Source organism: Simochromis diagramma, unplaced genomic scaffold (assembly GCF_900408965.1).
Source record: "Simochromis diagramma unplaced genomic scaffold, fSimDia1.1 OVJJ01000216.1, whole genome shotgun sequence".
Taxonomy (NCBI): domain Eukaryota; kingdom Metazoa; phylum Chordata; class Actinopteri; order Cichliformes; family Cichlidae; genus Simochromis; species Simochromis diagramma.
Window position 1 is genome coordinate 19,726,698 of NW_024386883.1, and position 27,529 is coordinate 19,754,226.

Below are 27,529 nucleotides of genomic sequence, written 5' to 3' on the forward strand. Positions count from 1 at the left end.
GCAGTGTCTCAGCCGGGTGCTGGGCAGCTTCAGCGCTTCTTATCATTGACTCTCAAAGTATCCTGGAGGATGAACACTGAATTTCCCACTGATATTCCCACACTGGGACTTTTGGACCAACAAACCGGTCCAAAAACTCCCAGATCTGTTGACTGTAGGGCTCACTGGATATGACATCTATTAAAACAGTCAGTGATCCTCGTGTGCTGAACATGGAGGCATTTCTTTAACAGATTGTTAAAACAGAAGCATTTTAAAACAGGTTCAAAATTAGAGTCTTGCTTCTCAAACAGCAGATAAGAGATTTATTTTGCTGTGTGTTATTTAACCACGTGTGATTATGGATGCACCGCAGCCACCAGGACACGTCCCGGTTCTCCTGATGGAGAAAGACAAAAATCTTTGCTCCTGTTTTGCAGCATGTAACATGTAATCTGAAAGTAACACGTCATGATGCCTTCATGTGCTGTTATTTGTTAAAGGGTGAATGCGGGGATCACATGTTGGTGTTTGTTCACATCTGGAGATAATTCTCAGGGTTTGGTCTCTAAGTTCAGGTGAAAAACGGACACTGATGGGAGAAGTTTTGAGTCTCGAGTCTGTGATGGTGAAGCCGGCAGCCTCCGTGCCCGCATGGATGAAGGTTTTTAAAGAAGCGGACGGGCTGGAGCAGCACACTTTGGTCCTGTTGGATTATGACAGAGCTCTGCTGTGAGCCCACAGAGTCTCTGAGCAGATTATGAGCTCCGGTGAAGACGAGTGGGAAATGTGTGGGAGAGCAGCTGCAGAGGTGAGGAGTGTGCACGTCCATATGGCGGTGCAGATGAGGCACTCTGGGGATGGAGCGTGTCGCTGCTTGGGGAGCTCAGATTTGTCTGTGCGACACTTTGGAGTATAGCACACACACACACATGTAACCGCACTCATCCTGTGTGCCCTCATGCTGGTGATGGGGGTCATGTCCACGGGAATAATTCACACCTCTCATTGTGAACACACTCACACACACCGAGCACTTTATTACCTATCCACCTGACAGCTGCTTCACAAAACCTCGAGAGCAGATGAAAACTGGAGTTCACAGATATCCAGGATTCATTTAGCCCTGACTCGGTTTCAGTGAGGCAGGAGCACAGACTGTCAGTTATGATGGAGGCTTACTCTGTGCAGTCAGCTGTTCCACATTTTGCTGTGGTTTCTTTAGCCTGCACCGACATGCTCACAACGCTTTTTTTAAAGGTCCTCTCCTGCAACGCTTCGTCTGAGCTCCCTGTCCTGCAATAGCTATCAAGCGACTACGCTCTTAAATTAATGACTTAATGAGAAATTCATAAAAACAAAACAAACAAGCAAAGCTATAAAAGAGAAATCGTCTATCCAGACTGTGTTTTTTCCTGTGTCAGGCTCTAACATGTTTATTTCTGCTGTAAAGTTGGATGTTTTAACATGAAATTCTATGTGGACTCACTCAGTTTTGCAGCCGACTCAAGTGGCCAAAAGAGGAACTGCAGTTTTTCACATTTCACTGTCTGTGAAGGTTCTCAGTCGTCCAGGTGACAGTAATCTAAGGTCCACTGTGGACAACTGTCCTTGAACAGAGGGTGGGGCTTATGACACCACCTGTCTGTTATCTATAATCCAATTTTGAGACTTCTTCCCAGACGCCTTAACACCCTCATTCTTGCCCTGACAGCCAAAGGAGCAACATCTCCAGATTATTCACAGCAGCCACTTTTTCTGTTTGTACCGCGTGTGCCCTGGCCTGAAGAAGACCCTGTGGGGTCGAAACGTTGCCCCGGGCACACTACCATTTGGCCTATTTTGAATTTATTAAAAATTAATTAGTTTTTTCCATTTTTTTCATTTTCTTTTTTTGCACTATAATTTAGATACGTTATCATTCATACCTACATTCATAAATAACAAACAAACAAATTTTATTACACTATAATACCAAAGGCTGCATCATCCACACGAAACTTTATTATTAGATAACAAAGGCTACATCACAGACAGAACAATACAAACAAAACAACACGACAACACAAAATGGTCTACCTGGATGAGGACCAGGATTGGATCCCTGTACGGTACTGGGGACGGCGCCTTGTGCCTGGTGGCCGTAACAGGCAGTGGAGTAGCGGGAGGGCCCAAGGGAAGGACCGTGCACCTCCGCGTCTGTTATGGCCCGTCTAGGCGCGGCCAGACCTTCGGGGACCGGAACACTTTTCCTCTCCCTTAAAAAATCGAGGACTCTCCATCAATTGCTCTTAGAACTGAAGAAGCTTCTGGGATGTGAGGTGAAACCTCTTCAAGAAACTCAAAGAAGTCCAGATGCTTTGTTCTCCATGCTCCTTAGCTGTTTCATTTTCAGCCCCAGAGGCTGATGCTTGAGTGAAATGGATGTTGCTGCTGGAGGAGGAAATCATGTTAACTTTCTTTGAGAACTTCTTGTCATTGGCTTCCTGTTAAATCCAGAATTCAAAATCCTGCTCCTCACATACAAGGTCTTAAATAATCAGGCCCCATCTTATCTTAATGACCTTGTAGTACCATATCACCCTATTAGAGCACTTCGCTCTCGCTCTGCAGGCCTACTTGTTGTTCCTAGAGTATTTAAAGTAGAATGGGAGGGAGAGCCTTCAGTTTTCAGGCCCCTCTTCTGTGGAACCAGCTTCCAGTTTGGATTCAGGAGACAGACCCTATCTCTACTTTCAAGATTAGGCTTCAAACTTTCCTTTTTGCTAAAGCATATAGTTAGGGCTGGACTTCCTAAGGATATATGCTTAGAGGAACCCCCCCCCCCCTTTCATAGTGAGTATGAAAGAATTTCTCTACTTTGAATGTCCTCTTGTGTTTAATGTTGTATTTACTGGATGCTGAGGTGAGGGTTGTGTAAGGATGAGGGCGACAGTATTAACAGGGACTGTCTCTGTTTGTGTTATGTGGATTGTATATTGTGGCATAAAATGGAAAAATTCAAGTAAAGCACCAGACTTCACAAGCACAGCGCAGCACTGCAGACTTCAGTCATAGCAGATTTAGTCGACCTCGGCAGTTAAATCATAGGAGACCGGCTCACACTGGCCCGCTGAGCAAAAGGCTTTCTGCTATCTATACCGACATGAAAGGAGTGTAAGAGCAGTGACAGCTTCATTTCCTCGATCACCAGCGTGGCAGGCAGGCTGTAAGGAGGTCAGGAGTGAGCGTCCGTCTCAACAGTATTCCTGCAAGCTGCACAAAGACAGCTGAACGCAATGTTTTCCTGTGACAGTCCGACTCATTAAATCTGCACTTTAGTGGCCTCGGGCTGCCAGTTACTGTAGTCACGGCATGTTGGCTGATGTTTTTCCACTGAAATCTTAGTTCATTGACTGCAGCCGTCACTGAAACTGAGCTGGAGGCGAAACAGAAAAGAAGAAACACATTCTTTTTTTATCTCCCAGTTAAAGAAGCTGTTGCACTTCAGCTCTCAGACAGTATAAAAGATGGAAGCAACTTCTGAAGAACTGCTTTAAACCTGCAGTCTCACTCATGGCCATCCATTAGGAAACAACCTTCTTCACTCACCTCCGCACATCACTTCCTGATTAGTTTATGAAGTCAGACACTCATTTGAACTCCCACTAAAAAAAAAAGAAGATGTTCATTTTGTAAATTTGGAGTCATTCTTAAAGTCTGAAAGGAGAATTAACCAGGGACAAAGGTTGGCTCTGCATAATCCTCTTTATCAAAGGAAAAGTAGGCTTCATTCACCAATGGATAAGGTCACAGTGACTACATCCATCTTTTATACTGTGTGTTGCTAGTTTCAACAGTGTGGAGGCAGGGAAATAATCCAGGTTTAAGTGAAGTCTTGATTTTCTCATTTTAAATCTCCCTGTTAGTACAGTTTCATTAATAACAGAGGAAATGGTCTGCAGCTCACTAACCCCCAGGCTGCTGCAACAAGGACTCCAGCCTTCAGTGTGTGAGTCATCAGCTCGACCAGGTGATGAGGTAGCGTTGTTTCAAACTGTACGGGGCGCATTTTAGCTGAAATTATGTTTGCAATCCTTCACCAGCTGATTGCCAACAACCCCATTTTGTCACATCATTTTCTTAGCTGGTTAGCTTTAGCTATAATGGTAACTTAGGTGTCACCTTTGACTCGAGTCTCACATTGGACGGGCATGTGAAATCTCTGGTTCAGTCTTGTTTTTATCATTTAAGAAATGTGGCTAAGCTAAGCCCGATTTTATCTCGCCCTGAACTGGAGATTGCTATACGTGCATTTATTTCGTCACGCTTGGATTATTGTAATTCGCTGTTTATGTGTCTAAGCAAAGGTTCTCTGGATCGTCTGCAGGTTGTGCAAAACGCTGCAGCGCGGCTTTTGACGAAATCCTCCAAGTACTCACATGTGACACCGTTGTTATCTCAGTTACACTGGCTTCCTGTTAAATTTAGAGTTGATTTTAAGATCCTGGTCTTGACCTACAGAGCTGGGGACGGACTGGCACCAGCCTACATCTTTGATCTGCTACAGCCCGATGTCCCCAGCAGGTCTTTGAGGTCATCTGATCAGGGCTTACTTGCTATAAAAAATACTAAGAGGAGGACTGAGGGTGACAGAGCTTTTGCCACTGTGGCCCCGAGACTGTGGAACTCTCTCCCCATTAAGAACTGTGGACTCAGCAGCTGTTTTTAAAAAACAACTCAAAACTTACCTTTTTAAAACTGCTTTTGGTTAATTTTTTGCCTGTTTTATTTTCTCTTTTTAAATCTTTTTATGACTTGTAATCTTATGTGCAGCACTTTGTGATTCTGTCTTGAAAGGTGCTATAGAAATAAAAATTTATTTATTATTTAACGTGTCCCACTCCTGCTGGTGGAAATTTGGGTGGTTTCTCTCTTTCTGCTATGTACCCAAGATGGCCACAACTGACAATGAGAAGTTACTGTATGAGTATTTTGTGAATACAAAATCCAGCATCTACTAAGATCTACGATCTAAGACGTCACTACCAGTGACCACAACCGCAGATGGGATTGTTTTGTAGACATACAGTGAAAACGATCCAGCTCCACAAGTGCAGATAAATGATCTCTTATTATGGATGTTTTTTCCTTTTTACCTCATTCGACCTAAGGTCTGATGAGGTTATGTCATGGTGAGGTGTCCATCCATCTGTCCACAGTTCATAAGACCTGTTACTCCTCTGAATCTAAACCACTTACACACAATGATAAACTAATGGGTTCAAAGTCACATTTGTCATTTTCCTGGCAGCAACCTTTGAACTGACGCTCTGGTTTCAGACCAGTCTTTCAGTTAATCTGTAAAAGACTCGTTCGTGTGCAAGTGTAGAATTCAGAAATGTGCATTCTGATGGTTTATGGTACTTTACTCCTCCTTTTTACAGGTGAAGGAAAGAAGACGTTTTATAGAATTTATTCCAAAGTCAGAACTAGAGGACCAGAAGCCAGAGCTTGTCTGTGTCTTTGGGGGCCACTCCACTTCCTGTTAATACTGTTGTACAGATATTTGCTTCAGTTCAAATGGAGGTGAAAAAATGGGTGCTCGTGAGATTGTCCTCAAAATTGATGAATGAATGAAACCAAAACACTGCCAACTGTCCACCTGTGGCTGAAGAGCAGCTTGTAGCCCTGACAGTTCAGGCGCTGACCTGCTGGTAAGCATCGTTTAAGGAGGTCTCCTGGGAACTACTGGCCCTCCAAAACGTTATATTCTGCCTACACTCGGATATTCTGAACCAATCAAATGCGGAAAATATGTGCATGCTGATTGGTCAGTTGAGGCACCCTGTCGCTCTGTTAAACATCAACAGAAACTTCCTTGTGAAGAAGCCAGTTGTGGTGGTTGTCAGGAAGTTACTGACTTGAAGTGTTGTTTGATGAGAAAAGTCAGAATGTTGGATGCTGCAAAGTACCTGATGGTTCTGTGGCGCCTCTAATGACTCACAGAAAGGTATTTAAAAAAACTGAAACTGTAAAACAAAAAAATGTCTGAATTATTGGTTCAGAATATCCGAGTGTAGGCAGAATATAACGTTTTGGAGGGCCAGTAGTTCCCAGGAGACCCCCTTAAATGATGCTTACCAGCAGGTCAGCCCCTGAACTGTCAGGGCTACAAGCTGCTCGTCAGCCACAGGTGGACAGTTAGCAGTGTTTTCTAGCCTTTACAAGACAGTTTCACTGTGATCCTCCTGTTTCCTCTCCTGTTATGTAAGTCCTTCTGTCTTGTGGAGGCGTCTTACATAAGCACTGAGGCTTAATTCCTCCATGCAAACCCCAACAAAACCCTCCTTGTCCTTTTTCTACAAATTTTCCCCTTGTTGCTTCTTCTTCTTCCGTGATATCCTCTCGCTTTCCCTCGTCTGTTGTTCCTTACCTCCTCTTACCTTTAAACTTCCTTCTTCCTTGTCCTGTCATATCTTTTGTTGGTTGCATAAATTAAAACAAAACTCTGTAAACACTTTGCAGTTTCAGGTGCACCCAAGCTACCTCTGTCTCGTCAGGACCTGTGCAGGTTTTGGAGCCTTAAGGTGAGATGACGTCTCTGCCTGATAACGTGAACGGTGCAGAAACACCACAACCTGCAGAAGGCCAAGCTGCAAACTGCAGGTAACTTAGGTGATAGATGAAATAAATAAAGATGCATTTAACTAACTGCATGCACTCACTGGGTTTGTCTGCTTTTGTTTAGTGCAGGACTTTCACCTATAGAACATAAAGAGTTGACATCTTTCATGAGCATGAAGGGAACTATAGCTTGTAAAGAGCTCTTAAAACACCCACAGGACCACAGACGTGTTAAAGTGAAGCCATTCTTTTTTTTTTTTTTTAATTGACATTTTAGAATCACTATACAATACCATCAACTTCAGCTATCTGTCAGTACATATATTTTTTCTTTTTTTTTTTCCATATTTAAACAACTAAAATATCCATACAATAAGAACGAAAGAAGAAGAAGCAAAACAGGAAACAACAAACAAAATAAATAAAAAATACATAAGGAAAAAGAAAAAGGAAAGAAAAATAAATAAATAAATATAGGGAGTGTGTTTTTGTTTCCATTAATGTAACTAATATTTCCTCTAGTCTTCTAGTAGTTAACAAAGTCAAAATCTAAATCTAAAGCAAAACGTGAAGCCATTCTGCTCCTTTATATCCTCGGACTCTAACAGAGTGGAGTTGTACGATTTACTGCTCAAAATAATCCTTCTGTACCTTATCCCAGGCCTCAGTTCTATCAATCAATCAATCAATCAATCAATCAATCAATCAATCAATCAATCAATCAATCAATCAATCAATCAATCAATCAATGTTTAGGACGAGCGTCCTCTGCTGTAAGAGCAAAGATATGACAGAAAATAAGGAAAAGCAGATATGAGCACTTAAAGGCCACAGAAGGAGCAGTGTAAAAACAGCTGACTTGGTAGAATTGCAGAGTTGGTTGTTTACCTGTGACCTACCCGACAAACACCATACTCCACAAACCCATCACTATTTCATAAAGCACAACACGTGCAGTGCTTTCCCGGTAAGTTTTTATCACTTTTCTGTTAAAATTTCTGTCTCATGTTCATGAAAACATGATGGAAGGCGGCACGGTTCAGGTGGTTCTCCCTGAGATGCCTCAGGATGTTACTGCAGAGCTCACTCACAGCCTGAACCAGAGAATGGAAGGAAAACAAAACAGTGACGTGCTCCTGCAGCACTGCTGTCCTGATGCAACACCTTTCACTGAAATCAATTTAGACAAACAGCAAGATTAGGACATGCAACAGCCTGACAGACGGCCGAGGGAAAATCACATGCACACAGTACACAAGTACCATGAAGCACCATCTATGTGCTACACCTACTGAATGTGCTGTGGACAGCCATGATGAAGCTCCTGCCGCACAGCTTATGTTAATGTGGGAGGAGGTCTGGAGCTCCAGCAGAGAGCCAGTGACCCCCTTTATGTGGACTGTGAGCTGCTGTGGCTCCTCGGTGCTTCCCCTTTGGAAGAAAACCACTTATAGCTGTCTGTGGAAAATTACACAGCGGCATCCTATGACAGTACCACACTGAAACTCAGAGGCAAAAATCAATAAAGTACAGATGCAGGAAGAAGAACAGGAAATGCACAATATACCAAAATAAAGCAGGTAATGAATGCAACTGAAACATGTGAAACCACGGTTGATACTCAGCATGAGATCTGACAATGATGACAAAGCCTGAGGCTCACCGTGAGAGAAAGAACAACACTTTCATTTAACTTCAATTGAAATCAGGTTCAGATGTTTTTTAATGAGTAAAGTCCAATAAATGTATTGAGTCCAGAGAGACAGCCCATGGGTTGTGGTTCACTGTCAAAGACTCTTTTTCAGCAACTGCATTTGGAGAAAATCCCTGAAATATTTCCCTCAGGCGTCGGTGGAGACCAAAAACAGAGCAACAAGAGTTTGCATGATTTAAAACGGTTGTTACGCTAACAAAACAAAAATGACATCATCCGACTGACTCAGTGAGACGGAGTAGATCCTCTTGGTTTAAATATTCAATCTGCGTGTCTGTGTGTGCGTGAACTGAAATTAAAATGAAAAAGAAAGAAATGCATCCGCATTGGCGTTTGTGTCCGTGTCTCTGTGCGTGTGTGGTAGATGGTTGGAGGGCTGTTGAATGATGCAGAAAGCGAATGTGCTCTGGGAACAAAAACACACCAACAACACACACGGGGGACTGCAGAGAGGGAGGGAGAGAGCGAGGCAGGGGAGTACAGCATGTTGGAAAGTGGAAAGATTCTCCGCGTGGAAGTCCACACTCACACAAACACAGAGGAATAAGATCCTTTTCACCACCTGGCTGAGTCCGAGGTTGCTGATCTTCCACATATGTTGTGCTGTGAAGTGACAACACCTCGTAGGGTCCTGTTTCCGGCCAACACAGAGACGACCTCAGCTGCTCACCACAGAGGGGGACTTTAGCTGAAGCCATGAAAGACTTCTCATATTGGGAGAAGTTTATCTGACCCAACCTTAATGCATTTCTTTAAACCATCCGTGGTTCTCACCTCAGATGTTTCTGATTTCTTTCCCTCTGTGAGACATCAGAAGTGTAGAAGCTGGATTAGCATCATGGACTGTGGGAACGTCAAAGACTCGCACACAGATACACGCTAATTACCAACACTGGAGCCTGGACTTCTAGGATGGTCAACACGGGGTACACCTCTCACACCAGTATCCGGATGGCTGACGTTGTTGTTCTGAAGTTCTGACTGTAAACGTGTTTATTTCTGCTTTGATACTGGACTCCGTGCAGACCGACATCAAGTGGACATCAGAAGAACTGCAGATGTTTGGGCTTCTGCGCTGACAGCTTCGGAGGTTGCTGTCGATGTCCCAACGCTGTTGCGATAAGGAGGCGGCAGAGATGCACAGAGTGTGGCCCCGCCCACTTCAGTTTTACTCAACCAATGGAATGTTTTTTCAGACTTTAGCTTCCGAAATGTACATTTTTCTTTTTCCTCCTGTCCTCCAGTTTAGCCAATCTGGAACCAGTCACACACACACACACACACACACACACACACACACACACACACACACACACACACACACCATCTGTTTTCTCCAATTCCCTAAATCTGTCTGAATCATCTGGAGTCACAGCTAAATCTCCTTCAGGACTCAGTTTGTGTGCCTGTGCATGTGTGTACTTGTATTACTCGTTTTGGGAGGACAAATATCTTCCCCACACTCCCAACTTGGGGACTCATCTTCCTTCGGGGGACAAAAATTAAGTCCCCATAAGGTACATCGGTAAATTTCTGGGTCACGGTGAGGGAAGCTTCCAGGATTAATACAGGCTGGAAAGATGGAAGCATGTGTGGCAGTGAGTATTTCTATCTTTGTGAGCACCAGTTTGAGTTTTAGACTCAAATACTTTAACACGAGCTTTCAAAGTTTTTTTTCCTTTTAAATTTGGTTGCAGGTTAGAACGAAGTCACTGCACGTCCTCACAAAAAATGTGATGATGGCTGAGAGCAGTCCCAGCTGAACGTGGAACAGAGAGTTGCTGATGAGTCAAATATTTGTCCTTTTTTTGTTTTCTAACAGCACGCTGTCTCCACATACTCGGCTTGTCATCTGCCTTTTGCCCTCCAAAGTAAATGATAAGTCACCGGATGATAATACGTCACTTCATCGCACGACTGGAGCCTGAGAAATTCTAAATACACAAGAACACACATGCTCCAGGCATTTGTTTTTTATGATGTTGATAGAAAAGGTCAAATAATAGATAGAATTCCTTTTTTTAGACATTTTCAGATGCTTGTATTGCAGCAGTAAATTTTTCTGTAATTATGAGGGACGTCACAGCACAATCGTTACGATTTAAGGCATGAAGGGAGGATAACCTGTTGTATAACCAGGTCCTGTGAAAGGCTGTACCCCCTTTGCTTTGTGCTCTCCGTTCAAGGTTTCCTCCATCTGGCATCTACAGACAGGGAAGACGCTGACTTGACGTATGTAGGCTCAGACCTGTGGGGAGGAGAGGCACTAAATCAGAATAATAATCAGACTACTTTATTGAATCCAGAGGAAATTATGTGCTGCAGCTCATGAAGGTAAATCAGGGGAAAAAAATATTGTTTTCTTAAATGTTATAGTGATGAAATAAGAATGAGTTTTAATGACATTTTTAAGGAAACAATATTAAAAATGTGAAAAGTCACAGACTATAAGAAGATCCTTGAATCTCAGCTTTGATCAAACTTGCATGGTTAACTTTGCCATCTGTCTGTCCATCCGTCCACACGTCTGGGTCATGGGGGTATATGTCAGTGTTACATGGTGAGAGGCAGCTTTACAGACTGTTCTACTTTAAATAAAGCCTGGCTAACAGTGACTTTGATGTTTTTTACAGAAAGTCGAACCTCTACAACCGAGAGCAGAAAGGACAGAAACGTGAATGCTTCTGGTACACAGCAAAACTGAAGACGGATGTGAGCGTGAGTGATGTCTTTTATTTTTCCTGGGAGTGTTGTGTCGACTGGTAAAGTGCTTAGAGAGCATGAAGCAGCTGGACAGACCTGATAACTAGTGTGCTACCTGCCAAACACACACACACACACACACACACACACACACACACACACACACACACACACACACACACACACACACACACACACACACACACACACACACACACAGAGAGAACTTATTCATGTAAATATTCAAACATTCTTCTTGGTTGTTTTCATTTAAAGAAAAAGACATTTGAACCTCTTTGAAATAGATAAAGGAGTGCTTCTTCTTGAACAGAGAAAATTAGCATTTCCAGTCATTAATTCAACCAACATGAATACATTTTAAATCTTTGGCATGTTTTCTGAAAGACATAGTTTCTGTGTATTAATTTATAGGAATGCACCCCCAGATTCACCTTGAATGCTGAAACTGAGGAAGCTTTCGGGTGACCTCGACATGAGGTGAACATGCAACCCTCTCAGCTGGAATCAGATGCGCTTCCATTGCACCACAAGGTCCCACTTGCACACCTTCTTTTCCTCTCTACATAAGTTGTTAAATACAGGCCTGTAAAAGGACTAATTTGACCGGTCAACAGAACTAGGACTACCAAAAGACACCACAAGGCCAGCCAAAAATAAGCCAGCAGATACCAAGACCTCCTCACTGGTCAACATGAAGCTAAGTGTTTTGGGTATGTCAAACTGGGAGACCAAGGACCCAGTGGAGAGGCTATGCCTCTCAGCTGGTGTGAGAACACCTCAGTGTCCCCCAGCAAAAGGTGGAGGTTGGAGGAGGTGGCTCTGGAGAGGAATGTGCAGCATTTATTTTACCACTCTGCTGGCTCCATAGTTCTGTCCAACATGTTTCCTAAACAAACAACCCCAGAAATCCATTGACCCAGATGTGATGAGAAAACAGATCACACAATTTTGTCACAAGGTCCAGTTGGTAGCCAAAAAAAGTTTAGGGAGTTTTGGAAATAGATAAAGTTGTTCTTGAACAAAAAAAACTTCTTCAATTGTCAACTCAACAATGTGTAGTAACAGAACAGTGCCTTCAGCTTCGACTTGGAAGTTGAAGGCACTCATTTTGACCTCGGCATGAGTTGAACACACAACCCTCTCAGCTGAAATCAGATGCGCTACCATTGCGCCACGAGGCAAGACACATGAGCTGGAAAAGTTTATGGAATTTTTTTCTCATTGAAAAACTTCAAGACTTCAGTAAATCTGAACTTTTTGTTTTTGAAGCCTGACGAGTCAGAAATGGAACCCCCCAGTACACCACCAGTTTCATATTTTGAAGGGGTTGGTTGGGTCGGGTAAATTGACTGATTTTCAGTTACAACCTTGTTTTCATGCTCTCATTATAGCAAAGGGTCTGCTTGTCCCGCAACATAATTAATATGGGCCATCAACACTACTACAAAGAAGGACGTCAAAGCAAGAGTATACCTGCTGCTCGGACTGTGGCATTTCCTTAGACTCTGGTAACACGGGGTTGTTTTTTTGTAGCCATTTCCCCCATTGCCTGATTTTAAAAATGGCTGTTTTAATTTTCGTAAACTAGACGCTGCCAGCTGAGGTTCTTTCTAATAGTTGAGGAAGTGGAGTGGGTAGGGGTGAGCTGTTGTTACTTTTAACCCATCGTTTTCTCTTGTTTTTGGATAGGACAAGGAGGTCAGACTCTGTCTTTGTTTTGCTTCTTTTTTCTCTCCATGGGGTTATAAGTGCGGGCATCATAGCTTAGCTTTGTGCTGTTTATCATTTTGGCCTCGGCTGACGCTGAAGTGTTGATGCTCCTGTTCTGTTGTTTTCCCTCAGTAGTTCATAAATAAACGCCATGTAATAATCAGTGATTGTTTCCTGTGGCTGCTTGGGTCTTGGGGGGTCAATAGACTATGTGCCTCATCCATTGCAGGAGCAGCCTGGATCCAGAAACAGGGAAAAAAAACAAGAGAAATAAAAATATAGTTAGTTGAAAACATTAAATGTTGCGGGTATTTTACAAACTGCTGAGACTGTTTGATTTTATTTGTTCCCTCCAAATGTTAAAGTTTCATTGGGTTACATGTTGTAAAGTAAAATGTCCATTATAAGAAACTAACTGCTAAAAAGCATTGTTAGTAGCCGTGTTTCAAAGAGAAGTAAATGTTTGCTAATTCATATACATCACAGCATTTCTTTGGGTCAGTAAGTTTTATTCTGACTCCTCATGTTATGCTTAAAAACTGTTTACGCTGCAGTTTGGAGTGTCACGCTAAAATTACCTAAAGATAGCTGCAACTGCTGTGTGAATGTAGCGACTCAAGCTGAGCACTCAACACGCCAGACGTTAACCTCCCCGTCAGCCTGAAATGTACCTGAGGATGATGAACGACTGCGAGGAGACGAAACCGAACACACCAAGGAAGAAGAAAATGACCATAGAGAGAAAGTACTTCTGTTTTTAGACATTTTGCTTTTCTTCATTCCTGGAAGTTGTTCTTTCTGCAGATGCTGTTTTTTCCCTCTTGTTTCCTTCTGTCTGTCTTTTCTCCAGACTTGGTATTTTGCCAGGAGCAACAAGGTGAATTAACAGAGGACCCTAATCCAGACGGACATGAGCCGGTGGATCCTGTCGTCCACAGGTTAGCTGAAGGCTAATCAGTAAATTCAAACTGACTGTCGGGAAGAGACGCTGCTTATCACACTCCTGAGGGAGGAAGAGCCAAAGGCATGCTAACTCATTTTATATAGAAAGAAGAACTGATGAGGTAAATGGCATTCTATAAACTGAAATTAACAATTAACATCGACTGTGAACGATCAAGCAGCCTGTTTATTGTCACCATGAATACATTTAAATAACTTTCTTTCCTGCTTTGATCACATTTTTTCAGTTTTAGTGAAGTTGAACCACAGTTTTATGACCCTACACCTGTTTTTATGTCAGGTACACAACGTGACCCACTTTTAAAAACAGTCCACAGCTCGAGGTCGGAAGGACTGGTACTGCCAGCGAATCACTGCTCAGCACATTGTCACAGCAACTGATTTTTATCCTCTTATTAATTTCATCTGTTTCTAGTATAGATAAAACCTAATTGGTTTGGTGTAGGCAGTAAATGGTTTGGGCTTAACTATGAAATTGTCCCTGTTTAAAAAGCTCAGTGTAAAAGACAGACTGTGACACCAAACAGCTTTTGAAGTCCTGATATAAAGTTTCAAGCTGAGGCTTTTCTCAAAACCAAGGAATGGATACAGCTCATCTGGAAATTAATTGTCAACCACAAGTTGTTAGCCAATGGGCAAACCCTATGTAATCCTACTTCTTACATTTAGAGTGACAAAATTGACTAATTGGAATGAATGTTTCATGCTGTGAATTAAAATATGCTGTATAGCCCACAAAGTCATCGGTTGTTTAGTTTTACTGGATGGCTTTTGAAAGGCAAACACATAAAGGCACTTCTGCGTTGAGTTTATACCCTTTATTGCTTCACCACTGAAGACTCTCAGCAACATATGTGCTGAAGGTACAACCTCACTTCCAGAATGTTGGGTTGGTGTGTAAAGTGTAAATAAAAAACTAGAAGTCAATGATCTGTAAATCGTGGAAACTCGTATTTTATTCACAGTAGAACAAAGCAGACAGACAAAAAGTGACATTTTGATTCTGATGGCAGCAACACATGTCGTTGAAGAAGGTAACAGTGGAAGAATTAAATCCTTCGAGTACTTACTGATATTGCTGATGAATGTAATCAGACTCAAGCTTTCAAGACCTTTCAGTAACACGATGTCCTTTTTCAGAGGCTGCCTCCTTCGGATCCACCATCTACACAGACTCTGATGTTTCGACATGTAAAAGCATTGATGGACATAAGCAGCATACAATTTGATAACCCCAAATCAACTGCACACAGCTCACTCATGCGACGGAACATTCGTTCAGACAGATCCAAACCTTTGTCCCTTGCGGTTGTCTTTCTGTGTTTCGGTGCATGTTTGCCTTGTGATGATCAGTGAGTTGAGGTGGGAGGTCATCACGCTTCTTAATTCTCAGCTGCATGGCCGCGAGCAGGGAGGGGAGGAAAGCAGAGTGAAGAAGTGGAGGTTTATGAAACAAACTGATGGCTGGAACAACTGCGTAGCACATATGGCCTTAGGCAGGGAAAGACAGGAGGGGAATACAAGATGGAAGAGGAGGACTGAGAAAGGAGAAGTAAGAAGAAGAAAATGAGAGAAAAAAGCTGGCCTTACACCAAATCATCTAAAAGACACAACCTGAGGCCTGTTTCAGATTGTTTAGTTGGAAAGTCCAAAGTTTCCCCGTCAGAAAGCAGCACATCCTCGTGTCCAAAATGACCATGTCTTCTTTCCTACTGCCACAAAGGTCATCAGTGATGTTCTGCAGACGGTTATGACAAAAAGATCTTTTAAAAACAATCAGCTTTGCTTAATCCACCATTTCGGAGCTAAAATAAAAATATATAAATGGAAACAAACCATAAACCAAAATGTTCATGTCAGCTTTTTGTTTGTTCCCTTTAGAACATCCATACAAACAACCTGAAGGAAAGCTTTTAAAGAATAGCAGCGTCAAACAGACGAGCGCTTGAAGTTTGTTTTGCCAGATATTTACTTGGTTTAGGTACCAAAACCACTCAATAAAGAAGATTAGTGATTATCTTAGCAGGTTTTTACACTTAACCATGGAATCCAGTGTGTGTTTTGTACTCCTACAGTGCAGATGTTATCAGTGTGAGTTATGGTGTCACATTCTGTTGAGGGGCCTGAAAAAACGTTTAATAAACCAAACTCAGGACATCCATCCATATGACCTAGTTAGAGTGTTTAGATTTAGTTTATCCAGCGGACTTCTTCACACTTTCTCTTTCCTCCTTCCAGCTATACTTAGTGTTACTCGTCCCTGTTTGTAAACTGCCACAAATCCAAACAGGGATTTAAGAGTTTTTAGTGTGTCAGCGCCTTCCTGTCCCCTCCAGATCCATTTTCTCTCTCTTTTTTTGGCCCAGTTATCCGAGGAGGATCCAGAAACCTGTCAGGCCTATCAGCACTGCCCAGCGGAGCATTGGAGCCAGACGGACAGATTGGACACAACGGGAGAAAAATGAGCAGAGACTCGTGGGTAATTTGGCGTGATGATACGATTTGATGCAACGTCTGCGACCATTTTCTTTCCCACTGAGTTTCTGTTTCTATGAGCCTGCTCTTTAATCAAGAGGCAGTTGTCTGTTAAATGGATGATTGAGTTTATGGGAAAATAGAAGATCTGTGTAGGTTCGGGGGGAAAGATGGACTGAATGAACTGGATTGAAACTAAAACTGTATGGATAAATTACTGCCCGCATCATGGGTGGATGGAAAGGCTCGATGAGTCAGTATATGAACAAGTGCATCACAACTGTTGTTGCTAATTTATCTTTTTTGAAGATACAACTCTGTAAAAACAAACTGAGTAGAAACAAATTGAGTTGTCAATTTCAAACAAAACAATCCTCAAACTGAAAAATTAGAATTGAATATTTAAATAGGAGGCATGCTTTTTAATGTTTTGTATCATGTGAACAGATTTGACTGTTGATCACTCATTCACTATGCTTGTTCTATCTGCAATAAGCACACACATCAGAGAGCAACATGGGGTTGGAGTCTTGCCCAAGGATATTTGGCATGGAGACTGGAATAGTTGGTCCCAGAAATGACAACCTGCTCTACCTCCAGAGCTACAGGCACCTCACATACTATTGTTATTTGTCTTATCTATTATAAGTAAGAACAAGCCTAAAGACACTGCTCCAGGTGAGGCTTGAACTCACAACCTCAGCATTGCTCAGCACTGCCTATAAGTACCACGCGCTAACCGATTGCGCCACTGGAGCTTCAGGTAAGCGATGTCCTGATGTATCAATCAGCAGTTTGCTTCTGTCCACTTTTGATCACCTGCTCTTATTTCACCTATTGTACCTGGAAGTTGATGATTGTCACAGAAAGATGTCACTGCTAGTGGCTTCCTGTGTGGATGAGTCCTCTCAGGAGATATGTCAACCTTAGCAACTCAGAAAACTGAACTTTACTTTATCTGTAATGTGTTTTTTCACATCTACTGCTTTTCATTATCGAAACCTAAGCAAATTAAAGCTGTTGCTTAGTGTTTCCTGACACACTCTCTCTCTTTTGTGGTATAAAACTAGTTTTTTAATCTAACCTGTCATGTTCCCCATAGTGAGGATTTTTAAAGCAGGTAAATGTCTGCATTTGGAGGGTTGGGGGTGTTAAAGGTGGAGATCATTTTACTTCTGACACCCCTGAGAAACCTTCTGTGGTATTACTTTCCCATTAAAAATCTTTCATTAGTGTTTGATCAGGTTTCAAGAGTAAAACTACTCGGTTAGGTTACAAGGCAAACCGTTTAGATGGAAAATAAAATAACTTTGTAAATAAAACTAGGTTTGGGTGTAAAAAATTGTTGCTACTTTTTCTTGTTTGTAAGGATGATTTATCCCGGAGGACTGAAAAAACATCTGGTAGACCTGCAAACAGGGCGTGAAACATACTGTATCATAGTTTAATTTATATTGGTTTCAAAGTTTATTTGAGAGAAACAAATATTCAGCGAGTCTGCGTTCAAAACAGAGCCCAGTCCAATGGACATGTGGGGCATAATTAGTATAAGCCTGCACGCACATGAAAAGATTAGCTTACCAAAGGTAGCTTGTTAGCATTACTAGCACCAGTTGTTTTCCTTTGTTGCATGCTAGCATCCACACACAGGTGCCAAATGTGGTTACACATCGCTTCAGTAGCACCACAACATGTTTAAACCAACATGGAACTGGAGTTTTATGTTGATAAAACATGAACAATTCGTTTTACCAACTAATTTTTTTAGTGCTGACTAGCAGGAACACCAACATTAAAATGTATCCCTAGTCCCTCAAGACAGGTCGATCCTTCTATTGTGGCCATTTCATCTTTCGTCAAGATATCAGGCTGTGAAGTAGGAAAACTGATTAATTACTGGGCGAATCATTGCATACCCTCAATAATTTCAACTGTGTGACTTGATTAATGATAGAAGGATGGATAGTGATGAACATTAGTAGACAAAATAGACTAATGAGTGATGAGATTAATGGATTGAAGTATAGATGAATAAACATGTGGCCTGCCTGTGTGCTGTCAGAATGGATGGATGGACGAGTAAATGTTGGATGCTGTATGTGAGGATGATGGATGGAGCCCTGCTGGCTCTCCAGATTGATGGATAACAGACTGGATGGATGGTTGAACTGTAAGCATGAACCGTGAAGTGTTTCCAAAAATATTCCAGTCAGAAAAAACAAAAACTCCACCTGACAAATTTCCCAAGCGAGGAGGAGAACAATGGGAAAAGTGAGTAAGTGTGCAAATAAATAACCGAGTTCAGCGGCTTCACAAAGACATGAAGAGGATTAAGATGAGAAAAATAAACACAACACAGTATAACTCCAAAGGGTTTATGAAGAGGGCAACAGTTTGATATGAAGGAGAATAACAGGAGTGGGCATGCTGTCACAATCATGTGTGGAGATTGTGTTTACTCTGAAAAATAATGCAGCGAGTGCTGTGTTATGATTAATCATCCCGCCTTAAGGCTGATTTTAATCGGCCGGAGATATTATGTTTTAAACAGAGATCAGAAGAAATAAAGTCTGTTGAATACATTTTTCACTCTGCATTTACTGGTCAGCTTTCTTTGAGATAACGTGAACGTGCAGTCACTTGTAGAGAAACTCTTAGTACTGATGCACTTTGACGTATCCATCCATCCATTCTCTGCTGCTTATCCAGGTTTGGGTTTAAACAGGCACATCGGGACTTCCCTCCCCACGGCCACTTTATCCAGCTCATCTTGGGGGACACTGAAGCTGGGTCTGCCCCAGGGCTTTCTCTGCTCCCACTAAAGGGCATCCTAGTCCTTCAATGTGGATGAGTAGCAGCTCTACTGTGAGCCTCTCAAATGATAAATGGGCTGATGTACATATGATGTACATACAGTGCAGACAAGTACTTTGTCTGATATTTGCACACACTCCAACAGATGAATTAGTAGCAAGGATACTACAGGGTCACCAGTAATTGGACCGGCGACCCTCTGACCCACTCTTCCTCCTGTGTCAGGGTTGTTTTTTACAGCCAGCAGTGACCTTGTGGAGTTCTAAGCTGTCAGCTAAAACAAGCAATTTTGGTGGTTGTGTGTGTGCCAAGTTGCATCAATGTTACGCAGAAAACTAATCACGCACTAGAATTTAGCTCGACAATTTTAAGTGCAAACTTCATGGACCATCTATACCACATGGCCAAAACTATTGTTTAGAAGTGATCGCATTTAAGGTGTAGCAGCTGTCACCTGTAGAAAGGGCTACACTTCCTAAGAGACTAAGTTGTAGAGTTGCAACACAAAACCAGAAATTTTGAAAAGTGCACAAAATAAAGTGTAAGGTTTATTTTGTGCAGTTCCCTCCTTTACATGAGCAACTGTATACTGTAATACTGAAGGTGAGAGTTGTGTGTATAAAACGAGGAAATTAAATGACAAAATGCAGAATCATTCCTCTGTCTGAAATAACCTGTTACTTGCACAGCCCCTCTGTGAGTCTGAGTCCCTCCACCTGCCTAAACCAACCAATGTGTGTCATGAGAAACAGCACATATTTGTAGCAATAGTAAAAAAAAACAACTATACAGGTCAGACCTCAAAGACCTCGTAATTGTTTTGATTTTAATTTGGATTTACGCCATCAACTTATCAGAAGGAAGTGAGTCATTGCTATCCATCCCATTCAGATTGTTCGTAGGGACCCTTCAGTGCACAGTGCCATTAAAGTTATTGAAGGCAAAGATGGTTTCCAGATGCTGTTTTGTAGGTAATATTCTTGATCCCTTCCTTGCTGTTGGTACCAGAGTTTTGGTGTCAGATTGATGGTTTAGAACGCCAAAAAGTGTTGCCCCGTTTATGATGAACAGCTTCTGTTGTGCACAGTGAGCCGTGGATGTGGAGGTGTTGGTTATTTAGCAGGCTTTGTGGTGAGTCATCATTCATCCTCTTGTGAGGTTCATCTGTTAAACACTCTGCCAGTGCTGTTGTTTTTCAGGCATTAACATACTGAACCAATGAGTCTGCAACATTAGCATAAAACTAAGCCTTCAATGGTGACACTTCATCATTACTGTGGATATAAACGCTTTTTTCAAAACTGCAACTCAAGTAACTGTCTCCAAACTTTAGCTTGTAAACTGCCGCTCACTGGATATACTTTTGTTTTTTCAGACTATTCTTTGTAAACACTGAGGATGGTTGTGTGGGAAAATCTCAGCAGACCAACAGTCTCTGAAGTACCAACCCCACCCTAGCATGATTGCTCATGCTACATTCAAAGTTACTTAAATCAACTTCCCATTTCTTCCCATTCTCGTGATTCAGCTGAACTTCAGTAGTGGTGTGACACACCTGGTTATAACGACACTCGTTATAACCAGGTGTTATAACTCCTGGCTCTGTAAACACTGCCAGGAGTTTATGGCTCAGTCTCTTTCGGGTCATACTGCATAAAATATACATTTTGTTTTGTTTGGATTCACAGTCGAGTCCACGCCTTGCGTGTCACACCCTGTTTCAAATACCAAAATGGTGACAGCACAAACACTCATCTAGAGGCTCCATAGCAAGACAAACCAGTGGGGGGCGTCACCGTGGATACGTTCGTCTTTTATATTGTCTATGGTAGTGACACTCTCAGGGGGCCAGCACTTACCTCCCGTCACCATGTGGGGCTGCCGGCGTACAAACACGTCTCATATCTCATGTAATACAACTTTCCTGCGTAGCTCCCTTTTGATTTGGATTCAGTGCTTCAAAGGCAAACGTCCTTTTACAAGAGAAGAAGAAGAACCACCTGCGGGGCCGTCTCACCCTGAAAAGTGTGTCTGAAAGAAAGAAAGAGTGTGAGACTCTAAATTTGTACGAGTGTGTGTGAGAGGAAAAAGTGTGCGCGTGTGTCTTGTAGAAAGTCTCGCTCCTCATCTCTGACATTTCCAGGTCACTCAGTTATCAAATGGCTTCTCCGCCCCCTCGCTTTCCTCTCCCTCTTTTTCTCTGGTTTTACCTCACCATCTCTGGGAGGCAGAGAGGGTGAAAGAAAGGAGGAGAGGAAATCAGATTAAAGGTGGAAAAGACAGAAAGAAGAGTGTTTGATTTGATTTTGATTTGATATACCTTTATTAGTCCCACAACGGGAAATTTCATAAGGCTGCCGACGTATTGCACGCAATGGCGGCGCCATCTTACCCTCCGACCATACATACATTACACAAAACATCACATGGGGAAGACAGGTCAGAGAGGTATAACAATGGAAAATGCACCACATGAGGAAAGATAAGGAGAAAAAAATAACTCCCCCCAGACTGAGCTCCAACAGGGAGATGGAGGGGGGGAGTGTGTGCATATCAGTGTATATGTATGTGTGTGTGTGTGTCCAGAGTTCAGCTGAGACAGTGTCCTTCGCCCTGCCAGGCTAAGTAAACAGTCTTCCAGCCAACCCAGGTGGCCTTGCATGGAATGGGAAGGAACAGACTAAACACAGTCGTTATCAGGGTGTTTTTGTTCGGCTCCAGCCTTGAGACCGCAGCTGGTGCCAAAGGGGTCTCCGCATGAAGTGATGGTGGTTTTTACTTTAGTGCGAACAGCTCATATGAATTTCAAAGCAGTTCTAACAGTCCAACACTGGTCTCTCAATCTCCCGTTGGAGAGCCGCGAGCTTCGCCATACTTGCGTTCTGTGATGTTGTCATTCTTGTGCTCAAAGAGGCGATTTCTGAGAGCTCACAACAGTGTGCCTCCCCGAGATGTAATCCAGTCTGCAGTCAGAGATCTTATTCTGAGTATTTACGGCAGCCGTAAGCCTCTCCAAGATCTTATCCGTGCTGCACTCAATGAGCCCATTTTGAGAAACTCACGCCTCTCCCATCGTTTCAATCCCAGCGGGCAGCCTTGTGGGGGTTTGAACAGCTGGTTCCGCTTTCTTAATTCTCCGATAAGTCAGGGCCAAGCCAGCTCCGATCAGCCAGAACCCTGTTACCATGGTTCCAAATAGGTAGATATCTTCAGCACTCAGGCTCACCCAAGCCCAAACTTCTTGTTGAGAAAGGGGTGTCAATTGCATTTAGGGACCAGTTGATCCAATCCATAATTCCTCTTTTAGGTTTTAGAGAACAGACTGTGAGAGACTGTTCCAGAGAAAATACAAAAAAACCACGAGACTAGACGAGGACATAAGAGGCTAAGCAGGGAAGCTAAGGGAGAGGAGGAGAGGAGAAAAGTGCGACCGCCTTCGTCAAGAGCAAGAGCAGAACCCATGATGGAAGTCTGGTGGGTTTTGCTTAATCAGTATGTATAGAGTCCCACAGGGTCAGTCAAATATCAAAACAAAAGTCTAAATCTCTGTGGGTTATAAACAGCACATATTCTAATAATCCAATAATCAGCCAACTCCAGAGTAAACTGATTATCCGGTCGTTAAGTGATGACGTGACGAATCCTACTTCCGGGCCTAAAGTAGTCTGCGTTTAATATGGCTTTTGTGTTGTTAACATGTTTAATGTTTTGTATTTTCTTCTATTTGATCTCAAAAAGCTCCTAAAACAGTCAGTGATCACGTTAACTTTTATCAAGTGGGAATAAAGTTAGCTTGTTTATATTATGCTAACATAGCTGTGTCGCTAGCGGTCACGTAGTGCATCATTAAATACCAGCTAGCCCAACTTCAGTAACCCTACAAACGCCACTGCTGTTTAGTTTTCTGTCTTCATTTATGTTGGAAGTGATAACAGAGTTGTACGTTTTAATTTGTTTCCAAAACCCCGCAGTCAGGACATGCTATGTTGTATTTAGATAGAAGCTAGCGAGCTAACTTCCTGCTAACTTCTAACTCCGTTAAATGTCATAAATTCCGTTTTCATGGATGCCTGGATGTTAAACTCAATTGTTACAACCTGGTAGAGCAGAACGCTGATCATTTTATTAAAGATGAAAGACTTTAGACAGTTTTTCAACTCTCAGTAATGCCATAGTGATCGTTTGATATATGGACCTGCAGCGGAGTTTAGACCCAGACACGGCTAATGACGTCAGACTTAACGACCGGATAGCTGTCAGCTGCAGAAGTGTTACTCCACATCTTTCTCTCACAGATGATTGACATACTGGGTGAGTTTGCCCAGATGGTCCACAGTTAGACTTACTGATGATGGACACTGGTCTCCCTCAGAAATACCATTTGTCATCGATTCTTTTCATAACTTGAGAAGAAGAAGAAGAGTCATCTGCAAGTTGTCGTATTTGGTGACCACGGGATCGCTTCTCTAGTGTTTTTGCAAAACCTCCATCTTACACCGAGGCAGTTTGTAGAAGCATGCAAAGTAAAAGTGCTGAGAATTAACCACTCCAAATCTGAAAATCTGTAAATCTGTGGCACAATCTGCTTATAAATGGGGAAAAGGTGGAATGCCAAGTCCGGGTTAGGGAGTTTTTCCTTCCCACTGTCACCAAAGTGCTTGGTCATGGGGGTGGTGTGACTGTTGGGGTTTCTCTGTATGACTAAAGGGTCTTTACCTTACAATATTAAACACATTGAAGTGACTGTTGTTGTGATTCAGCGCCATGTAAGTTACACCGAACTGAATTGACATGACTGTCAGTCATCTCTAGCTGCCATGTTGCTGCTAGTCACTTCCTGTGTGTAGGAGGATCCGAGTTTGCACCACTACTCCTCCATACTGTTAAGGAAGTGGTTGGAGACAGGGAGGTGACAAGTGAAGTAATTAAGTGCATTTATCTTTATTTTTACTATGATAATGTGTAGAGACACCTTCTACCATAAAGATGAAACTGCTCTGAATTAAATTATGATAAACTTTGTTTGGCATTAGTGTCACAGCAACCTCAACGTTAAACACAATCTCCAGTTTGGCATTTTTCCCGTGTTGTTTTGAAGTCGTAACTACTTTGTGTAAAACATGAACCACTGAAAAGTTTGCAGAGAGTTTCACATGTTTTTCTTTAGTTGAGTCTGATTCTGTTCACAGTTTTCATCTGCAGGCGTCGTCCAACAAATAGAAAACCTCGTGCTGTCTGTGTCTGAGGAACAAAGCAACAGACGAGCTTCAGTCTCTGGAAAACAAATTGATTTCTGCTGTTTAAAGTTTTTATGCTGCGCTTCCACAGTCTGTCTCTGAGAAAACCAAAGATAAAAACTTTTATTACTTACTTTACTTTTATTTTCTTCTTTTATTGCAGCTGTTCTCCAACGTCATAAAGTTTAAACTTTCCACCCACAGATGAATATGAAAGACTAAATAATAACACATGAATTAGTGACACCGTGGCAGTTTCCTCTCTAACCAATAATCCCTGAAGTCAAAGTCAAAATATTCTACACTTTGCCCAGCAGTCAGAGACCCAAACATGTTGAGTTAGTTATCAAAGAAACAAGGAAATTGGAAAAAAATCCCCATTTGGGAAGTGGTTACCAGCGAAGACCCAGTCAGCTGTTTCCCTTTTGGCTTTCTGCTGGTTAAGTAATTGATTAATAAATCAAAGCTCAGCCGAGGCTACCAGAGTGCTCCCCGCAGAATGTTAATGTTTCCACGCTACCCTTTCCTCTTTTTGTTTAGCTCTCCTGGTTAATTTCTTGTTAATCTTATTATGTTTATTTAAAACTGAGAACACATCACCCTCCGTGCAGACCGCAGCATGGGAAGGCTGGATGTAGACGGAGAGTTATTGTTCATCACCAGAAAATAGAAAAAAATAAGCTGCTGGTTTTAACCCGTATACATGTCCAAATTCTGAAAGGAAAATGGAAGTGATGAGATTATGCTTTTTGTATACAGCACACACATTTCTACAGAGCAGCAGTGTGTGTGTGTGTTTGTGTGTGTGTCAGGGAAACTGTGCGTAGGAGGGGGAATACACAATTTGTTGTGCTTACAGCTGAGGTGCTGAAATCAGCAAAAACATTTTGCTTCAGAAGAGTTTTGCTCCCACTTACGGCTGCTTTCACTGCACATTCCCCTGTTACAGCTGAGAGGGACGCAGGCGAGCGCACGGCTGCTGTAATTGGTTCGCTTCACCTGCTGAGACTCACTCACTCACACACACACACACACACACACACACACACACACACACACACACACACACACACACACACACACACACACACACATACAGGTGACAGGTAAACAGAATTGTCAAAATGACAAGACAACCCTGTTTAGGGAGTCAGCTGACTCCCAAAGCAGCAGCCCAACACTCAGAGCTGGATTAATGCTCCAGAGTGAGGACGTGATGAAATATTCAGCCCTGCTTGTTAACTAAACACACTCACAGAATTTTGGTCCAAACCAGTTTAAAAGAGGTGGTTTCATGCACTCAGGGCAGTAACCTGAAGAGTTTCTCTGGGGAATTCATGGATGGGAAGAACCTCTGCTTAGTGTTCCACCTTTAATCTGTTTACAAAATAATATTTAATTAGTATTTTTTTTTTAAATATCGAATTTTTAGTGAAATGGGAGCCTGTGTTGGAGGTTTCAGGTGTTAAAAGTCTAACATAAAACCAAAAACGTCCTTGAATAATCACATTACTTTGATATAATATTCATTAAGCACTTAAATGTGCTCTACGCAACGGTGCTTTCATGTATTAGATTTTTTTTATGCCAAGTACACATTAACTTCATAAAAAAAGTGTTTGGTTTTTGCTAACATCATGTGCATCATGTAACATCATGTAACATTTATTACGTTTATAAGTTAGTGAGGAACATTAGCTACTGTTAGCTTAGAAACCGTGAATCACTAACACTATCAGTTAAGATAACAGATAAGATAACTCTTTATTGTCATTGCACAGTCATACCTAGAACAGTCCGATGAAATTAGAAACTGTCCCACGGTGGCACTACGCACAACACAACACAACACAAACAAGACAACACCACTCAGTAAGTTAATAAATAAAAATAAAAAGAATGAGTGTATCACAGTAGCTCAGCTTAATAAATAAAAACTATGAGTGTATGGATGCTCCATATAAGAACCTGTCCATTTACCATTTACTGTAGATTGTTGTCAAATGACTTTGCCAGCTAATGTAATTCATGATACTAAACAATGTCAAACAGCATCTAAGCCATCAGCTATCTGTGACTCAGCTAGCTGTGGTGAAGCATTGGGAGCTTCATCATGAAAAACCACAGATTTCACTTAAATGGCTATTGGTGTTCTTGGAGCTGCTCTTTAAGCTTCTTTATGATATTTTAAAGGTCTTTTGTGGGTTTTACTGAGGCGGATTTACTGTTTTCTGTTTTTGTCATGAAATGCTTGAAATAAACAGCTTATAAATAATAGTGCCTTTTTCAGCTCTCATTACCGAGTCATTTTTTATTATATCATCACTGGTTTTTCTTTACACAGTGAGGATAAGAGCAGGTGCTGTGCTGCGTCAACAATTGCTCTGACATTTACAGTGAACGATGATGGAGGAAGCTATTGCTCCTCCATCTCCCACATCAGCCCAGAGGCAAACAGATCAGCAGTATCTGGTAATGATAATATGGCGGTGTGAAAGTACAAACACTCGCTCAGCCACTGTGCAACTTCCCAAAGAGTCCTCAAATAAGGGGATTTTTTTTTGTTCTTGCTTTATAAGTTAGAATAGATAGTAAATGTTAGCATTTTTTCTAATTGGTTCAATACTTGTCAGCCCAGACTCTTTGATTTCATGTTTGCAGTGATTGAGATTGCATTAACTTCTCACAGAGTGACCATATGCAGATGGCTGACCACTGTGGTGCTTCTTTTACAGCCTGGATATTTGTGAGAGTTAAGATGTAGATCGATTTGGCATCTCCAGTGTTTTTCAGGCCTTTTTTCAGCTGAAGTGCTTCTGACTCTGGGCTCATTCTTTGGAGATTCCATCAGGTCTTTCCTCGTCAGCAGCTAATGTCTGATGTTTTCTGGGAGAGTTTTGTGAGATCCTCTGGGTTCATAAACTGGGAATTTGTACTTCAAGTTCAAGTCAGTCCTGTCTTCTCTAATAAATCTTACTGGCCATAGTCCAATCATTTTCAAACGTTGGCGGATTCTGGTTCATCTTGTCATCAAAGTCCTCAAAGAAAGAAAATGCTGTTCTGTACGGCTGACCAAACAAGACACCAAGTATCTGACGAAGATGCACCAAGCTGCAGTTGCCCATTGTGGGGACAAACAGACCTGGCTGGGATCTGTTTTGCCCTGTGAGCTGAATAAATTCATGAGCAGTCGTGACTCAGATTTGTTCAAGTGGAAGAAAATGATAGATGGAAAATTTCCCTTACTACATTCATTAGCTCAGTAAAGACTTGTGCTGGATCTCTGCACTTGTGAAAATGAGCTACT

At 42.1% G+C, this 27,529-nt stretch overlaps 1 protein-coding gene, 1 long non-coding RNA gene and 1 other non-coding gene across 3 annotated transcripts in view; 1 reads left to right on the forward strand and 2 right to left on the reverse strand.

Moving 5' to 3' along the window:
- LOC120734041 overlaps positions 1–27,529 on the reverse strand; it is a 299,153-nt gene that overhangs the window by 28,739 nt on the left and 242,885 nt on the right. The gene's annotated exons all lie outside the window — the stretch shown is intronic.
- Positions 10,104–11,546, forward strand: LOC120734046. Its single transcript, XR_005695958.1, has 3 exons — positions 10,104–10,633; positions 10,933–11,017; positions 11,435–11,546. It is a non-coding gene; the product is annotated as an uncharacterized LOC120734046 (long non-coding RNA).
- Positions 16,842–16,929, reverse strand: trnai-uau. Its single transcript is given in 2 exon segments — positions 16,842–16,877; positions 16,892–16,929. It is a non-coding gene; the product is annotated as a tRNA-Ile (tRNA).